Genomic DNA, 17,209 nt, shown 5'->3' with positions numbered 1-17,209 from the left:
TGTCAGTGGCTCCAAATTGTACCAGGGTAAACAATATGAGATGCAATGAGGCCTGACAGGTGTTGTGCCAATTGCAAAGAATATTCTAGATGTAGACTGTGACAGCCTACAAAGTCAAAGCTATACAGGACATGCCACATCCAACAGAAATGAAATCTTTGCAGCCTTCCTGGTGTAAAAGGAATAGTCTCGACACACTTAAAAAGGTTTTGGGCAGCCACCCGTATATTATTCCTGACTGCAAAAGATTCTTGTTTGAATACAGAGATGTTCTCTATACCGAGTCCAAAACAGAACTGTTGATGGATTGTCAAGATGGTGGTTTTAAGGGATAGGACAGAAAGTGATGTAAGGGAACCGGAAGTGATATTCTTCAGTAGTCAGTGTAGGTGCCGGAAGTGATCATTTTCTAGGCGCCGGAACCGGAAGTGATATTTTTCTGGATGCCGGAACCGGAAATGATGTCATCTGTTTTAAATTAGACCGGTTTTCCCGCAGCTGGTCTGTAGAGATAACAGGATAAGGTTTAGTGCACCCTGCTACCCCATGGCCTGGCGTGGAATTACCTTTGCTTGGTCCATTCAACGTCTTCCTAGTTGCACGTGTGTGACACTGGCTACATTTTTGGTCCACCTGTCAGGAGACAAAGACAGACAAAGAAGCAATTTGTCTTTGGCTTGCCAAGTACAAAGCTGCAGTCCTTGAAATAAAGCATCTTGTCACATCCTTAGCAGTTCCGAGATGTCTGTGACTATAATATTAGGAATACAATACAGAGTAATTCTAGCAAAACATTGCCATCCCATTGCAGGAGGTTTATTGAGTTTCCCTTGCATGCTGCTGAACAAAACAATGCTGAAATTGAAAAAGAATGCTTGTCTATGGACATAATATTGTCACAGTAGGAAACAAACACTAACCTCTCATCTCAGTATTCCTTGCTCTTTGCACTTAAATGAGTAAATAAACATGCTGCTTTCTCTTGAGAGCTATACAGTAAATTAAAATTTATACAAACCTGGTCCAGAAACATCCATAACTAAAGCACTGAGTAAACCGACAACTGAGAAGACAGCACATGATGACAGAGTCAGAGACACAAGCCACCAGGACAAACATGCTGCAGAGGTACATGAACCTACTGTCTATTTGAATGTTGCTTCCTTCAGATCAAGCAGCGCACAGAGCAAGATATGATACCTTTGAGACCCTTAAGGCAGTTGTAATATCAAGATTGTTAAGGAGAAGACATTGTTGTCAATGAAAGAATATTGGAGCTTCACAAACAAAATCAGTTTGGATAAAACACTATAGAGTCATTGCAGCCAGAGGCTTCAATGCATACAGTAAAGTCATGTGGGGGGGAGGGGGGGTGATGGATGTTAAAGAGTCAAAAGAACATCGATGTCTTATTAACCACTAACTTGATCCTGTGATTTAGCAAGCATGGATCACTATTTTACTTGGCAGAACAAGATTTCCTCAATATTGTTAACCATTATTCACATTTTTGGCGGACCGTGCTGTTGCCAGATTGGTCAAATGAAGGAAATATTAGACATTTCAAGGCCCAGTTTGCTTGTTATGGGCAGTCAGGCAGTGTTATTTCAAACAATGAACTCAAATTTTTAAGTGAAAAGTTCAGGATGTTTGCTATGGAATTGGGGTTTCAGCATGTCGCATCTTCTCCACAGTACTATGAAACAAAAAAACAATGCAAAATTTGCGCTTAAAATTGTGATGCAGTTGTAGAGAACAGCAAAGCATCATGGTGCTGTTCTTTTATTGGTAAAATATACCCGCAGAGAGCATGGAATGCAGTTTAGCACAGCGGCTCATTGCCTGGAGACTACATGCATCCCAGTTAATTACTGAAAAATTAAATTAATTGACTCCGGTATTGTTTCTGATGTTCCTGAACTGTCATAGTAGACAAACTTCACTGTGATTCCTTACAAAAAGATATGCCTGAACTTTATATCAGAGAACCAGTTCATGTGAAGCAGTTGCCTGGTAATTACACCCATTTTTGATTTAAATTGAAACCAAATCATAATGTCAGTTAGCAGTGACACTTCTTTCCTGACAGCACTGCATATATTTTCTACACTTGTATTATATGTAGCAGCTTACTGATCATTTTAGAGCTTTTATAAATTCAGCAGCTTGAGCTACTGCAAAAATGATTTGCAGCCAGTAAGTCTAAAGGGAAATACATCCTCTTTATGTAATAAAGCACCATTTTTGTTTTTTTCCTGCCAGTTATGCATACATTTTGGGGACAATTACTATGCAGTCAACATTTCATCTCAGACAACGTAAAAAGAAGGATAATTAAGAAAACGTTTAGAAGAGAAGCATGATTGCCTTCCTCCCTAACATTTGATCATTTATTGTTTTATGGAAAATCTAGGCCTGCTGCCTCATCTGTGGTTGGTTTGGCATTTGGCCAGTACATTGTTCAACCTTTCTTCAGCCCCTGTCCAGCACCTGAAATACTTGTTAAAATGCTCAGCATAATTGAAGTCTGTAAGTAGCCATTTTACTTGCCAATCTTTGTTTCCATGCTTGCTTTATTACAAGTTTCAATTATATCAACAAAACCATATACAGTATGTATCCACTTTAATAAAAAATAAGTCTCTGTGTGTCTGTCTATGTGTTTTGTATGGGTTGCTATGTCTCTGTCATTCCAAAAGATGCCGCATGACAAACATTTTTAGTATTAAAATGTATTGCATTTTTCATTCCAATAGATGGCACATCACAAATATTAACGCTTCTTATACAAATCCCATACCAAATGGTATATAACAGAGACATGAGCATTGCATGGTGCACTGCAAATATTAACGCTGAGGTCTACGTTGATTACTTACCTGTCTTAGATGGGAATTACAGCCAGCCTATATAACAAATTAGAACTGCATAATATATGATATATTATATTATGAAATGTGTGTGTGTGTATATATATATATATATATATATATATATATATATATATATATATATATATATATATATATATATAGGTCCAGGGCTCCGTAGGCACCGGGGCGCCTCCTGGTGGTGACCACGGGCCCGTACCGGGCTGAGCTTCAAAGCTGTGTACCTGTGGTCCCCAAAGCAACCAGTGTGGTCACCCCCTCGTGGTCTGGAGGAGGTGCAAGCCCTCTTCCGGTCCTCCTGGGCATTCCAGCTGGGTACCACCCCCAGCCGCGTGCCACAATATATATATATATATATATATATATATATATATATATAATATAAACGTGAATGTCTGTCTGTCTGTCTGTCTATTAAAGCACCATGCATAAACTACTGTACCTATTTCTGCAAAGCTTTGCAGCTATTTCCTGTATAGTCTACATTTGAATACAGGCTAATAAAATTTTACATTTGCTATGTATAATTATTTAGGAAAAAATAAAAACTGAGGAAACCTGGCATTTTTGCTTTGAACCTTTTAATCTTCATTATCAGCAGAACACAACAATATGATTTTTACTTCAAAACAATTAGAAGCAGAAACAACTGTTATGTTGACCACAGTCATTAGTGACATTTTTTTAATATTTAAGAGTCTTGAAAATGAGTGAAAATTTTGCCAAAACATGTATCAAAAATCCATTCCCTCTTTTCTGAAGGTTCATAGTATGATGAACAAAAAGGGTTCTATTCAATTTTTGTCTATGGCAAATAATAAGGAAGCAAATTACCTATTTGTGATGAATTCAATACTTGAGTTGGAGTAACAAAAATCTTTTGAGATGGAGGAGATGAGGCAGACACATTGTGTGGATCCACCAGGAGTGCTTCTCAGAGAGGAGAAGAAGAATGTGTGTGCCGCTTTTCAATCATTTGTCTCTTGGTACAATCATTTGTCTCAACTGTGGTGCATTCCATACACTCTAACATTTCAATATTATTAATGAAATATTGAGATAGTTAATATTACTGTTCTATGAATTGTTCTTTGCTGCAAAGGTACTGTATTTCTATTTCTCTAAAGCTTACACTTAATTTCATAGTAATCTTTCGCAATGTCTTTATGAGCTCAGAACCACTATATGTTAAATATTACTTAAAAATACATATTTTTCTGTTGTAGTGAGGAAGTCATTAAGTGTCAGATCTACTTTTTAGTTATCTTATGCATGTAATGCACATTCTGTTGCTCTTCTGGACAAAGCTGGGTAGAATAGGTAGTATATGTGATACTGTATAATGCAGAGTGTGCCTATATATATGTTGTATGGGTTTAGCAGTTTGTTACTTGATTTTTCAATAGTTAGTGTCAACCTAAAGTGTTTTTAAAGCCAATGTCAACTTTACAATTAGAAATACAAGATGCCACTCATTGATTCTAATGATGCAGATCAAAAGCTTTACATATAATTACAATTACATAATTTGACGAGAACTGGCAATTCAGTAAAACATAAGTGATCAATTACTATTTAACTTTAGCAAAATATCACACAACTAAGTAGTGAAGGTCCCCAAAGTATTATATTTTACTACATTACTTATGGTTCTCTGAATGAAGAAAAGCTTTTCAATTTTTGTGTGAAATTTACTTTTAAAATATCTCCACATGTACCATCTTATTGTTTTAAAATAACTTATTTTAAAAAAATCTGGAATCCATTTTACTAATTCTCTTCATAATTTAGAATTCTTCCATCATGTCTCCTTCTAACATCCATTTGCTTTATCTGAAAAGACTGAGGTCTTTCAATAAGTGTTATAATCAACTTAGTCACTCTTCTATGTACCTTCTAGTGTTATTATATCTTTTTTGTAGTATATAGGCCATGCAGAGATGCATACAATATTCCATATTTAGGGTTAACTAACAATACATTTTCAGTGCCAATGAAAATAAGAGCAAAAGTGGCAGTGATGGTGAAGCAAAATTTATTACAAAATAGTAGTGCAGTGTCATCACCCAAATAAGAATAATAAATAAATAAACTAAAAAAAAACATAAAATAAAATTGGTAAAAAAAATTGTAAAAGTTTCCCCTGTAACTACATCTCAGTTTTCTTGCTGTGGCAACTAGATTTTTAACTGAAATGTCTGGATACTGATATTTAGTACATGTCCTATACAAGGGTTCCAAGGTCAGTGGCAGTAAAACTGCCACAAAACATCACTAATCAATAACTTATTTCAAGGTAGATATATGATTTTTTTTCCCTTTGTAAGTATCTTTCTTCTGATGTCAACTTGTTGATAGCATAGCTGAATAAGGAGGTTGAATCTGATCATTTTACCCAGTCCAATTTAAGTCCTGAAGTTTTATTCACTCTTTTCTTACATGTCAATAAGAAGCATTTTCTTGTGTTCTTTGTTATCACGGCTCAACTATTAAGTCACAAACAAATATTGTACCCCTTACATTATGAGCTTTAGATTTTTTGTCCTCTTTCACTATTTCCATATTGTGTGTGGACACAATATTCATCCATGGCCTTTTCCTTGTTAGTTTAACACTGATTTAGTAGTTTTGAATTGCAGTATTACTTACGTAGTGTGCTTCTGATATATTCCTTTATCTCTATTTTACAATCCTTTATGTGATTGATGCCAATTAAAATCATTTTCCTTTCTTGATTTGTCAGTTCTCTTACCATTTCCTTATGGTTATGGATTGGAAGGTTTTATCATGTATGTTACCTCATTTTATAATTTGGTAAATGAGGAAAATAAAAAACTTGTTTGTTTTTATATAAATATATATATTTTCATTACCTGGGATATTTATTTCATCTCATTGTTTTTAGGTCATCTTTACCAGATGTGCCAGTGAGCCTTGAGTCCGCTGAATGATAATTATTAACCATTTTTGGTATGAAAATTTTGGTGGTGCCTAGCATACATGGGAGAGAGGCTGTCAGAAAGGGTGGAGCCATAAAAACTGTGTTTGAGTGTGAGTGATTAGCACGTTAAAAGCAGAGCTTATGAGACCTATTCCAATGGCCTGGGCATGCAAGCCTTATGAAGGATCCTGGCTTACATAGAGTCAAAGGCAACACCATCTACATTCATTTCCCCCAACTCAGTGAACCAAAGTTACCAGTGTGAGACAGAGCTGATGGCATGAAAGTGCAGGCAGGAGACACTGTGGATAAAAGATCAGTATATCCCTAAGGAAGGAGCTACAGAAGATTGAACCTATGACAGCATAGGTGAACGGTGGTTCAAAAAGGCAGGGGAGACAGGGAAAGATACACCATTTCACAATTTATTAGTCTACCAGCACTTTTGATGTTAAAATTTCAGCTGAATAATGCCATAAAAACCCACAAAATGAAGATCTATACACATACAGTTAAATACAATTACCAAAGGAGAGTTTTAAAATGATAGTTCAACATCAGATACTCAACACTGAAAGCAAAAATGCAAATGGATATGTATAAATATCCAATTTCTGTTCAATCAACAAAGTGCTAAATCTTATTGTAGATGAGTTATTGGCATGTTTCATTTTAATGAGGTTGACTACTCCAAATTTATAATTTCACACACCCTATTAATTAGATCACAGAAAATCAATCAATGGGATACTTACAGAGCTCTGGCCTTCAAAGCCCAATAGCAGAACTGAAAAGTTCAGGTTGCACACCCAGACACATTCCTAAGGATGTGTCTAGGACAGGGGTAGGCAACGTCGGTCCTGGTGAGCCGCAGTGGCTACAGGTTTTCATTCCAACCCAATTGCTTAATTAGAAACCAATCATTGCCAATCTCAGACCTTATTTAATTTTATGGCTTGTTAGTCTGTGCAATGTAAGGCTCTTATATCGTAGATTTTTTTCCTTTCCAAGGATATCATCCAAATGATATGAAGCCTAAAACAGATCATTTTCAGTCTGTCACATTTTTCTATTAAGTGTTTTATTAAATCAAACAGTGCATGATGAACACACACAGATGTAATTGGAAAAAAGCTAGCTGGAGAACTGCTGGCTGCTTTGTCTTTTACATCTTATTGCTAATAAGGAGCAATTAAAACACTGAATGCAGCAGTTTAAGATTGAAATAAGCAATTAAGGTTGGAGAACCTTAACAAGCGAGACCACTAAAATGAAGCATCAAAATGTCACTTAAGCAATATGTGCTTCATCAGCAATAATTGAGTTCTCGTTAAGGAACTGGGTTGGAACAAAAACCTGCACATACTGCGGCTCACCAGGACCGACGTTGCCTACCCCTGATCTAGAACACTGCAGGGTCAAAGGGCCTGCCCAAGTAATTCAGGCACAGGCTAGCGGTGCCAGGCACAATGAAATGTTCTCATACTCCAAAAACAAATATTTTTCTATATAAGAAATTCCCTTGAGCTTACCATGGAAAAATGTGATTTTTTAAGACTAAATTGAGAAGGCTATGAACGTTTGATGAGTATGGTAAAGTATTAAGGTGAGTTTTCTGCTTATGTCATTTTTCCACAACAGGGGCAATCTGAGGTTCCCTACTACAGAGACACCACTGATTGTAAACTATTACTAAAATATCTGTTCACGTTTTTTTCAGAATGTTTCTTAGCTCCTCTACTTATGTGCCTCACATTATTTAACTAGCTTTGTCTTTCGTCATCATTGCCTAGCGTTTGTTGTGGCTGTGAACTGCTGGAGTGTCGACTGGACTTCACGATTGCAGATGGTACTTACCACTGTCAAGATGAGCGCCTTGGTTTTGATCATTGTGCCAGGAATAATCAAACTTGCTTCAGGTAACATAAATGCCTTGTTTGCTTTTTTAGCTGTTATGATAAATAGTTGCTGTACAATAGGTATGAATTGTTCCTTCATGCCAGTATGATCCATAAATATGTGCCAACCCCGAAAGCTCCTCTGAGCTTTTACTTTGCAGAACCATTGAATAAGAGCTCACCATGAAGTAAATACTGCTGTATACTTTACTAGAAAAGAGAATACTGTAGTTAGGTGTACTGTGTAGGTTTTTATAAATAGACAGGGCACCTTTTCTGTCTAGGAAAGTTGAGCGTTCTTTGTGTGTGTGTGTACCATGTGGATAATTAACAACATCTGTTAATCATAAATAAAATTATCATTACATGCACAATATTGAAATCAGCAAAGGCAATAGCATGTTAATAACAGAACAACTAAACCGTGGTATCAAAATAGGCTTAATGTTCTAAGTTTAACTGATCACCACTTTTTTTGTACATTTAACAATGGAGAAACATTCTTACTTATCAGCTCTAATATACAGCACTTCCTCTCCCACATGCTGTACTTCTGCAGTGGTAAAGAGGTCATATTATCTCCAGACACTAAACTGACTTGTATTGTGGTGTACATAGCCAGTATTTTCTGTACATAGCCAAGATTTTAATGCACAGAGGCTGTGATGTGTTCTGATTATTTAATTTGCTTTAGGTAGAAGTGTCAACTAACTGTACAGAAACAACAACAACAATAATAATAATAATAATAATAATAAATGCATACTAAAAGAGCAACCATTTATCAGTTTTATCTCAGTAGTTTATCAAGTAGCAGCACTGCTGTGTCGCAATAAGTAGATAGGGGTTTGCTGCGAGGAGTTTGCATTTTCTTCTCATGTACGCATCTGCTGTCAAACCATTATAATAATAATAATAATAATACATTTTATTTATACAAGACGCCTTTCAGAGAACTCAAGGACACCGAACAAACAATAAATAAATAAATAAAAGACACAATTATAAACAACTTAAAACATCAGAAAATCTAAAAATTAAAACCAAACAAAACCACTATAATCAGGAGGAAAAAGAAAAAGCCATTTTAAACAGATGTGTTTTAAGTTTATATTTGAAGGATGAATATGATTTGATATTTCGAAGATCCGCAGGTAATGAATTCCAGAGCTTGGGACCAGAACGGCTGAAAGCTCTGCTCCCCATGGTGGTTAGACGGGTGGGAGGGACGGTCAGATGGGTGGAGGAAGAGGATCTAAGGTTACAGGATGGAATGGCAACATGAAGAAGGTCAGACAGATATGGAGGGGCGAGGTTATGGATGGCCTTAAATATTAATAGCAGAATCTTAAAATCAATACGAAACTTGATCGGGAGCCAGTGAAGCTGCTGCAAGACTGGAGTAATATGGTGAATAGATGGGGTTCGAGTGATGATACGTGCTGCAGAATTCTGGACTAACTGAAGCTTATGAAGAGATTTATTAGGGAGACCAAAGAGGAGTGAATTGCAATAGTCCAGCCGAGAAGTGACAAGACTATGACAAGAATGGCAGTGGTATGAGGAGTGAGGGAGGGGCGAATGCGATTAATATTACGTAAGTGGAAGTAAGCAGACCGGGTGATGTTATTAATGTGACATTGGAAAGATAGAGTACTGTCGAGGATGACAACCAGACTCTTGACTTGAGATGATGGGGAAACAACAGAGTTATCAATAATAAGAGAAAGATTATTGGTTTTGGATAATGATGATTTTGAACCAATGAGGAGAACCTCAGTTTTAATTTCAGCAATGTAGTCAATAAGCGAGGGTGGTGGAAAAGAGGAGGTGGGTTTACCAGCAAGATAGAGCTGGGTGTCATCAGCATAACAGTGGAAATTAATGTTATATTTGCGAAAAATATTACCAAGAGGAAGAAGGTAAATAATAAAAAGAAGAGGCCCCAGGACAGAGCCCTGGGGCACACCAGAAGTAACAGCGGTGGGTTGGGATGTGAAGGTTTTAAGCTGTATGAACTGAGTGCGGCCTGAGAGGTAGGATCTAAACCACAGGTGTCGGACTCCGGTCCTCAAGGGCCGCAGTGGCTGCATGTTTTCATTCTAACCATCTTCTTCAATAGTGAGCCGTTTTTACTGCTAATTAACTTCTTTTGCTTTAGTTTTAATTAACTTGACTCCAGCCCCTTAATTGCCTCATTTCCTTAATTAAAAGCCAAACAATAACGAGACATCAAACAAGCCACCGTATGACCAGCTCACTAGTGCCCATCACACAATATGTGAAAATAAAGAAAGGTGAAGGTCTCAGTAAGGTTGATCTCTCAGGTCACCAAAACATTTTGACGGAGTTCTTAGAAAAAACAGAAAAATCAGCAAATTTGGAAATGAGAGCAGCAACATGCCATTGAATTAAATAATGGGCTTAATTAACAGCAAGAATCGGCTTCTCGACACCCCTGAAAACCAATCAAGTGGAGTGTGAGTAATGCCAATCAAAGATAATCTATTAGGGAGAGTGGTATGACAAATAGTATCAAAGGCCGCACTCAGATCAAGGAGGACGAGAATAGTGATTAGACCAGAGTCAGCAGCCACAAGGAGGTCATTGGTAATTTTAACAAGTGCCGTTTCTGTACTATGAAGGGGGCGAAAACCAGACTGGAACTTTTCATATAGATTATTGTGAGATAAGTGGGTGTGAAGTTGGATAGCTACTATTTTTTCAAGAATTTTGGAGATAAAGGGCAGGTTAGAAATGGGGCGAAAATTATTGAAATTAGGAGGATCAGCACCAGGTTTTTTTAGTATTGGGGTTATATCAGCAGTTTTGAAAGATGAGGGAATAATACCAGTAGTAAGAGAAGAGTGAATGATGGCAGAAATGAGAGGGACTAGAGAGGGGAGGCAGGCATTAACCAGAACTGTAGGCAGGGGGTCCAGCTGACAAGTAGATGACTTGGATTTGCAGATGAGATCTGAGATTTCAGAGGAAGTGGGAAGCTGGAAAGAAGAGAAAGAGTGAATAGGCGAGTGTAGTTCAGAAGGAATACAGAGAGGATCTGGACCAAGGTGCTGATGTATCTTTTGGATTTTCTCATTGAAAAAAGACATAAGAGAATTACAGAAAGCAGTTGAGTAAAGGTGAGATGGTAAAGAGTCTGGAGGTTGTGTAACATTATTAAGTAAAGAAAACAAAGACTTGGTGTTACCTGTATTATGAGTAATTAACTGAGTGTAATAATTAGATTTGGTTTGAGCTATACAATCCTTGTAATAGAGAAGATAATTTTTATACATCTCTTTGTGGACAAAGAGTCTGGATTTTTTAAACAACCTTTCAAGTTGCCTGCCCTTAGCTTTCAGAAGCCGAAGTTCAGGCGTAAACCAAGGGGCAGAAAAAGAAAAAGAAACAGATCGGGTTTCTAGCGGAGCCAGAGAATTAAGAATACCATTAAGACAAGTGCTATAATATGAGACCATTTCTATGGGAGTGGATAAATTATAAAAGTCCATTTAAGAATCAATTCTAGAAGACAGCAAATTCAAGTTAATATTCTTAATGTTGCGAAAGGCTATGAGACGTGGAAGCTTAGGAACAGAAAAGGTAAGTTTGGCATTGAATGAAAGGAGAAGATAGTCGGTTATAGTGAGTTCATCTGCTGTAAGATCAAAAGGAACAACACCAGAGCAGCAGATCAGGTCCAAGATATGTCCTTTACAATGGGTAGGAACATCAGTGTGCTGCTGGTATCCAAAACTCTCCAGGCAAGATAAAAAGTCTCTAGTGAGAGGGATATTGATATTGTCCAGATGTATATTAAAATCCCCGAGCAGAATTATATTTGGAGTAATTACAGATAAATGGGTAAGGAAGGTAGCAAGATCGTTCAAAAAATTGTTGTTTGACTTAGGAGGACGGTAGACAGTTGCAATGATGGTAGGAACTGGCCCAGGCAGTTGACACACAGTCGATTCAAAAGAGCTAACAGCAGGAGCAGACAACGGCAGGACTTTCCACTTCTCGCGATAAATTATCGCGACACCTCCTCCACGGCTGGAGGCACGGGGTTGACAAGTGTAAACAAACCCGGGGCGGGGGGGGTGCATTCATTAAGTTGTTAAAAGTCTTGAGGTTGCTGCCAAGTCTCAGTTAAACAGAGAAAGTCAAACTTACGGTCAATGAGGAGATCCTGAATGAGATGTCCCTTGCTCGTGAGTGAGCGGATGTTCAGTAGACCAAAGCTGACAATGTTACTGTCACATTTGACAGCGGTGTTAGTTGACCGAGCTAAGCTGGCCAACACGCTATGGTCAGCGTTCCTATCTGTGTTATGTGAAGGGTCCTTTACATGAAGCATGCATCAGTGCTGGTGGCGGATGCATTCTCAATTCATATTTTTTTAATACATTGTTTGGCATATGTAGCTAATGACATATACACACAGTGGTTTGATATGCATATTTAAATCATATAACTGTTGTTCCTAAACTGCATCTTTCACACTGTCAAGTTCCAAATAACATCAATCATCTGCAGTCACAGTACAATCTCAAATGTGTCTCAGCCTCAAGCAAAGGATTCAGACTATTTATTTTCACATTTTTATACATTGTTGGATCTGTGCAAGGATTGTGATTGTGCTGCCACCTAGCATTATGCCCTTTATCCACAGCTTGCCCAGTGTTTTCTGTGACCTCTTCTTTTTTCTCCACATTGAAACTGCTGCATATTGTGTGATAATTATTTCTGGTTATGTAAAAAGCATAGTAATACTATTCTTGATGATTTTATGCATGGTATTACGTAACTGAAATCATAAACTGCAAAATCGGTAGTGTGGGGTGGAGATTGAAGAATGTTTTGTTGTATCATTAAATTCTATACTGTTACATTTTATATAACCAGTTGAGCAAGATTCATGTTGCAGGGGTGTGGTGGCATGGAAGCATGTAAATAAAAGATTCATTGTTTTAAACTAAACTGATACACTACATTATATTTTTCATCAAAACCTTTAGATTTTTGAAAGCGCCTAAACCACATGCATTTCATTTCTAAGTTCAAAGTGCAAAATAACACTCACACACACGTGCACATATGATAAAAAAATACAGGTGAGATGAAAAGTACAGATTATATGCTGGAACTAAGCCATGATGAAAGAAAAATGAAGCACCATAATTATCAAATTTTATATGACATGCTTAGCAGCTTTTTGAATGATTAAAAGAAATTAGTAACTTTCACTGCTTCTTTTTGGTAGATATTTACTCAAGCCTATAATATGATGTGGTAGTTCTGACTTGTGATTCGTAGTAATTTTAAATCAACTATGAATTATTTTTAATAATAATTATAATAGTATTGAACACTTCTGCTGGTGAAGTCCCATGTTAATATGTAATCCTGTGGCAGTCTTTATGTAATACAGATATAGATGCTTTCCAAGATCCGTGACTTAAATAACTGGAGGGCTCACAGTTTTGCCTAGGATGTTTTTCATCACACATAATGAAAGATAATGAGTAATTATATGTCTAACATTTTGTCCATGATTATCATCTAGTTGTCTATAGAACACAGACAGCAATTCACATCTGGGCAGCTTTTTTTTGCTATGAAGAGAGCCATGCCTTTCAAGGGGTGAAAGGCTACCACAGAGAGAGACAAGCAGTGAGGAGAAGCATATGACCAGGGTTTTTTATAATAGCTGAATCTCACATAAATATTCATTTTTTTATGAAAATTATATGGATGCACTGTTTTGCAAAATATGTCTGTAATATTATGGAAAATAGTTTTCTTTTTACACTGACCCTAATCTTGAGTTATCTGCCATGTGGGAGCATATACTCCAAATTTTTAGTAATGCTATATATACGGTCCTTTCACCAGGATTTAGCCATAATCTGCCAATTATGCAGCTGGGGCTTCGGCCACTAAGGCATACCCTTTTATAAAGAAGATCTCAAATAGCACAGTTTCACCCAAGACTACACTATGCACAGACAATGTTAAGGATGTCTGCTCTCACCTCTAATGTCCAGGAATTGATGATAAGCTCTCAATTCCCAGGAGAGAAACTACAGGCAAAACAGCAGTGAAAGCAAAATGTTCTTCTATTCAATATATAATCTATGTGCAATACCATAAGCATAGGCACAGGCAGAAGTACAACATGAAGTGTACAAACTGGACTCTTGTAGCTGTAGCAGTTTTAAGATTATCTTCATTCTCTGTCTAAGAGGCACATTGTCAATTACACGCCTCTAAAGAGGCAGATTCACAGCTGTTTACGGTATGTCATTTCTAGATTTAAAAGAAGTTGACACTCTCTGTCTCTCTTTGGTTTGTTATGTGGTTTATACAGTATCTCGTGTCTATTAGGCATGCCAATCCTGTGAGTGCTGAGGAATGACGTCTTGTTATCCTTATTCTAATGATATAGATAGATAGAACTTTATTTATTGTGTTAAAAAATAAATCTACAAAGATACTATTTGAATATTCGGATAAAATCTTTTGTTAAGTAGAAAACCAATCAATTGCTAAACCTTACCCAAATCAAACAAAAATGGTAAAACATATAGCAATTGTTGAACCTTAACTAAGTTCAGAAATTCCCGCAATGTCAGTTTAGCATTTCAGTCTGTTAGCTCAGCATTTCAGTCTATTTAACAAAGTCAGCGAGCCTCCATCATCAGAATGGAACTGAGAAAATAAAATATAATATAATAATAATTAAATCTAATATATAATTAAATATAATTAATTTCCAAATTATGAAAATTATGTGAGTTCTTAAATTTCTATCCACATATCAATGTGGAATCTTGAAACATGGATTAATACTAAGTAACATTCTTGGCTTGAAAAAATAGACTTATTCAGTAAGTTTTAAGGGTTTTGTTTTGTAACAAAGGCGCTATATAGGCACCCGACCCGACACAGATGGACACAGAGGCACGTATAAACAAACAAGACTTTTTATTTTTCTTCACCCGTGGGCGCACATCTTCCCCGTGACCCACAGGCAGTACACAGTCTCAAAGCACTTCTACAACACAACACCAACAGTTTCTCCCTTTTTCCACCACTCCTCCTCCTCAAGCTTCGCCTCCTTCCTCCCAACTCTCGCTCCTCGAGTGGTGGTGGCTGGCCCTTTTTATACCCCACCCGGAAGCGTTCCAGGTGCTTGACCTGACCCTAATTGAAGATTGGTGTTGGGGTCAAATGAAGATACGTCCAGCTGGGCTGCTGACTCCATGCAGCTCCCCCTAGCGGCCATCCGAGCCCCCAACCAGGCTGTGGAGGACTCCATCTCCCATGGAGCCATGCGCTAGGTTGGGGAGTCATCGTCCGCCAGGGAGGCTGCCAGCAAGCGTCCCGGGGGAGGTATTGAATTGTACATGGCTGCTCCCCCGGAACAGATACAGCAGGGGCGTCCCTGCCGGGCATGGGACCTGGCTGTCCATTACAGTTTTCACATTTGGATTGCTTCCCTTTGAAGCCCATTTTAAACCACTAGAGAAGGCTGTAATAAAGAAACAGACACAATTGTAAAGGGTAAGGGTTTTTAGGCCCCGTATTCTGTAAAGCAAAATTGGTTTTGTCGGTGTTTTCAAAATCTTGCATAACACATGAGATAAAAATGGATGAGCGGAAAATTTATAATGGAGTGACCGGAAGTGATGAAATGATGGGGAAGCAGTGGTGATAGATGGGTAAATAACATCATCAGGAGGGGACCAGAGGTAAGAAAGGAACCCGGAAGTGGGTGGAATCAGTAGTCTTCCGGGAATAGTTATGGCGGCGGTGCTTTGTTCTTTCTGGAGAAACATAAAAAGAGAGGTTAGTACCCCGCCGTTTTCCCCTGGCACGACTTGTCACAGTGCCAGTTGGGTCCTTAAGTGGCCCCGGAAGAGAGCATCAGCATTGGCCTGAAGGTTGCCTCGGCGATAAGTGATCATGAACTTATATGGTGACCTGAGGATTTGAATCCCTGTGGAGGGCCATCCACTGGAGGGCTGCGTGGTCCGTCACCAGGGTGAATTCTCGGCCCAGCAGGTAGTACTGCAGGTGAGTTATGGCCCACTTGATGGCCAAGGCTTCCCATTCCACTGTTGCATACCTGGTCTCCCGGTCCAACAGTTTATCCAGCTCAGGTATATCACAGGGTGTTCGACTCCGTCGATGCTTTGGCTCAGCACGGCCAAAGTAGACCTTTGTCCGAAGCATCAGTCTGGACGAGAAAAGGAAGAGAGAAATCAGGAGTTCTCAATACAGGTGCCGTTGTTAGAGCCATTTTTAATTCGCTGAATGCCCGTTACGTAACATCGTTCCACACCACATGTAAAGGGGCCCGTTCTTTGTCAGATCCGTCAAAGGGGCTGTTCTCTCAGAAAACCGAGGTACAAACCAGCAGTAGTAACTCGCTAATCCCAAGAAGGCTTGCACCTGCTTCTTGACTATCGGAACGGGGCCATTCAAGGATGTCTTTTATTTTATAACTCTGGGGTTTCACCAGCCCTCCTCCCACCAGGTAGCCCAAATACTTGGCTTTGTTCAATCCAAAATAACATTTCCGATGGTGTAAACCTGCAACACATGTTCCTCCCAGGTGCCGGAATAAATGACGACGTCATCCACATAGGCGGCACAATAGGACTGGTGGTGCCTTAGCACTCTACCTACCAGACACTGAAATGTCGCTGGTGCCCCGTGCAGTCCAAATGGGAGGACCTTGTACTGCCAGGTTCCACTAGGGGTGCTAATGCCATTTTTTCTCTTGCAGATGCTGTTAAGGGAATTTTGCCAGTATCTCTTTGTCATGTCAAGAGTAGTCAAATAACGGGCCATCCCCAGCCGTTCAAGGAGCTCGTCCTCGCGGGGCATGGGGTAGGCATCAAATTTGGAGACTTGATTGAGACGTCGAAAATCATTACAAAATCTCCACAACCCATCTGGTTTAGAAACGAGGACGATGGGACTGGACCATGGACTGTGACTTTCTTCAATGATGTCCATGTCCAGCATGTGCTGGACCTCTAGATCGACCTCTGCACATTTTGACCTCCGGGAGGTGGTAGGGGCGTTCCCTGACTACCACCCCTGGGTCCGTCACTATGTCGTGCTGAATCAGCGAGGTGCGGCCTGGTGCTTCACTGACCAGGCGAGTTTTCGAGAAAAGGGAGAGGGTAGGGCCGGCAAGAGGGTGGTCTTCCCTGTCTTTCCACAGCTTCAGGAGATTGATGTGATATACCCTCTTGCTCGGTTGACGATTTGGTTGGCTTACCAAATAGTCCACAAGCCCTTTTCTTTCTTTCACCTCGTATAGGCCAAGCCAATGTGCCAACAATTTGGAGTGAGAAGTGGGCACAACCACCATTACTCAGTCCCCCAGCTGAAACTCTCGTAGGGAGGTGTTTCTATTATAATTCTGCGCCTGCGCTGCTTGAGCTTTCAACATGTGATCT

At 38.8% G+C, this 17,209-nt stretch overlaps 1 protein-coding gene across 1 annotated transcript in view; it reads left to right on the top strand.

Moving 5' to 3' along the window:
• Positions 1-17,209, top strand: part of LOC114644348 (cystine/glutamate transporter-like) — a 621,881-nt gene that overhangs the window by 562,872 nt on the left and 41,800 nt on the right.

This window comes from Erpetoichthys calabaricus, chromosome 1 (assembly GCF_900747795.2).
Source record: "Erpetoichthys calabaricus chromosome 1, fErpCal1.3, whole genome shotgun sequence".
Taxonomy (NCBI): domain Eukaryota; kingdom Metazoa; phylum Chordata; class Cladistia; order Polypteriformes; family Polypteridae; genus Erpetoichthys; species Erpetoichthys calabaricus.
The sequence above is the reverse complement of the archived record's forward strand: the minus strand, read 5'-3'. Positions and strand labels throughout refer to the sequence as shown.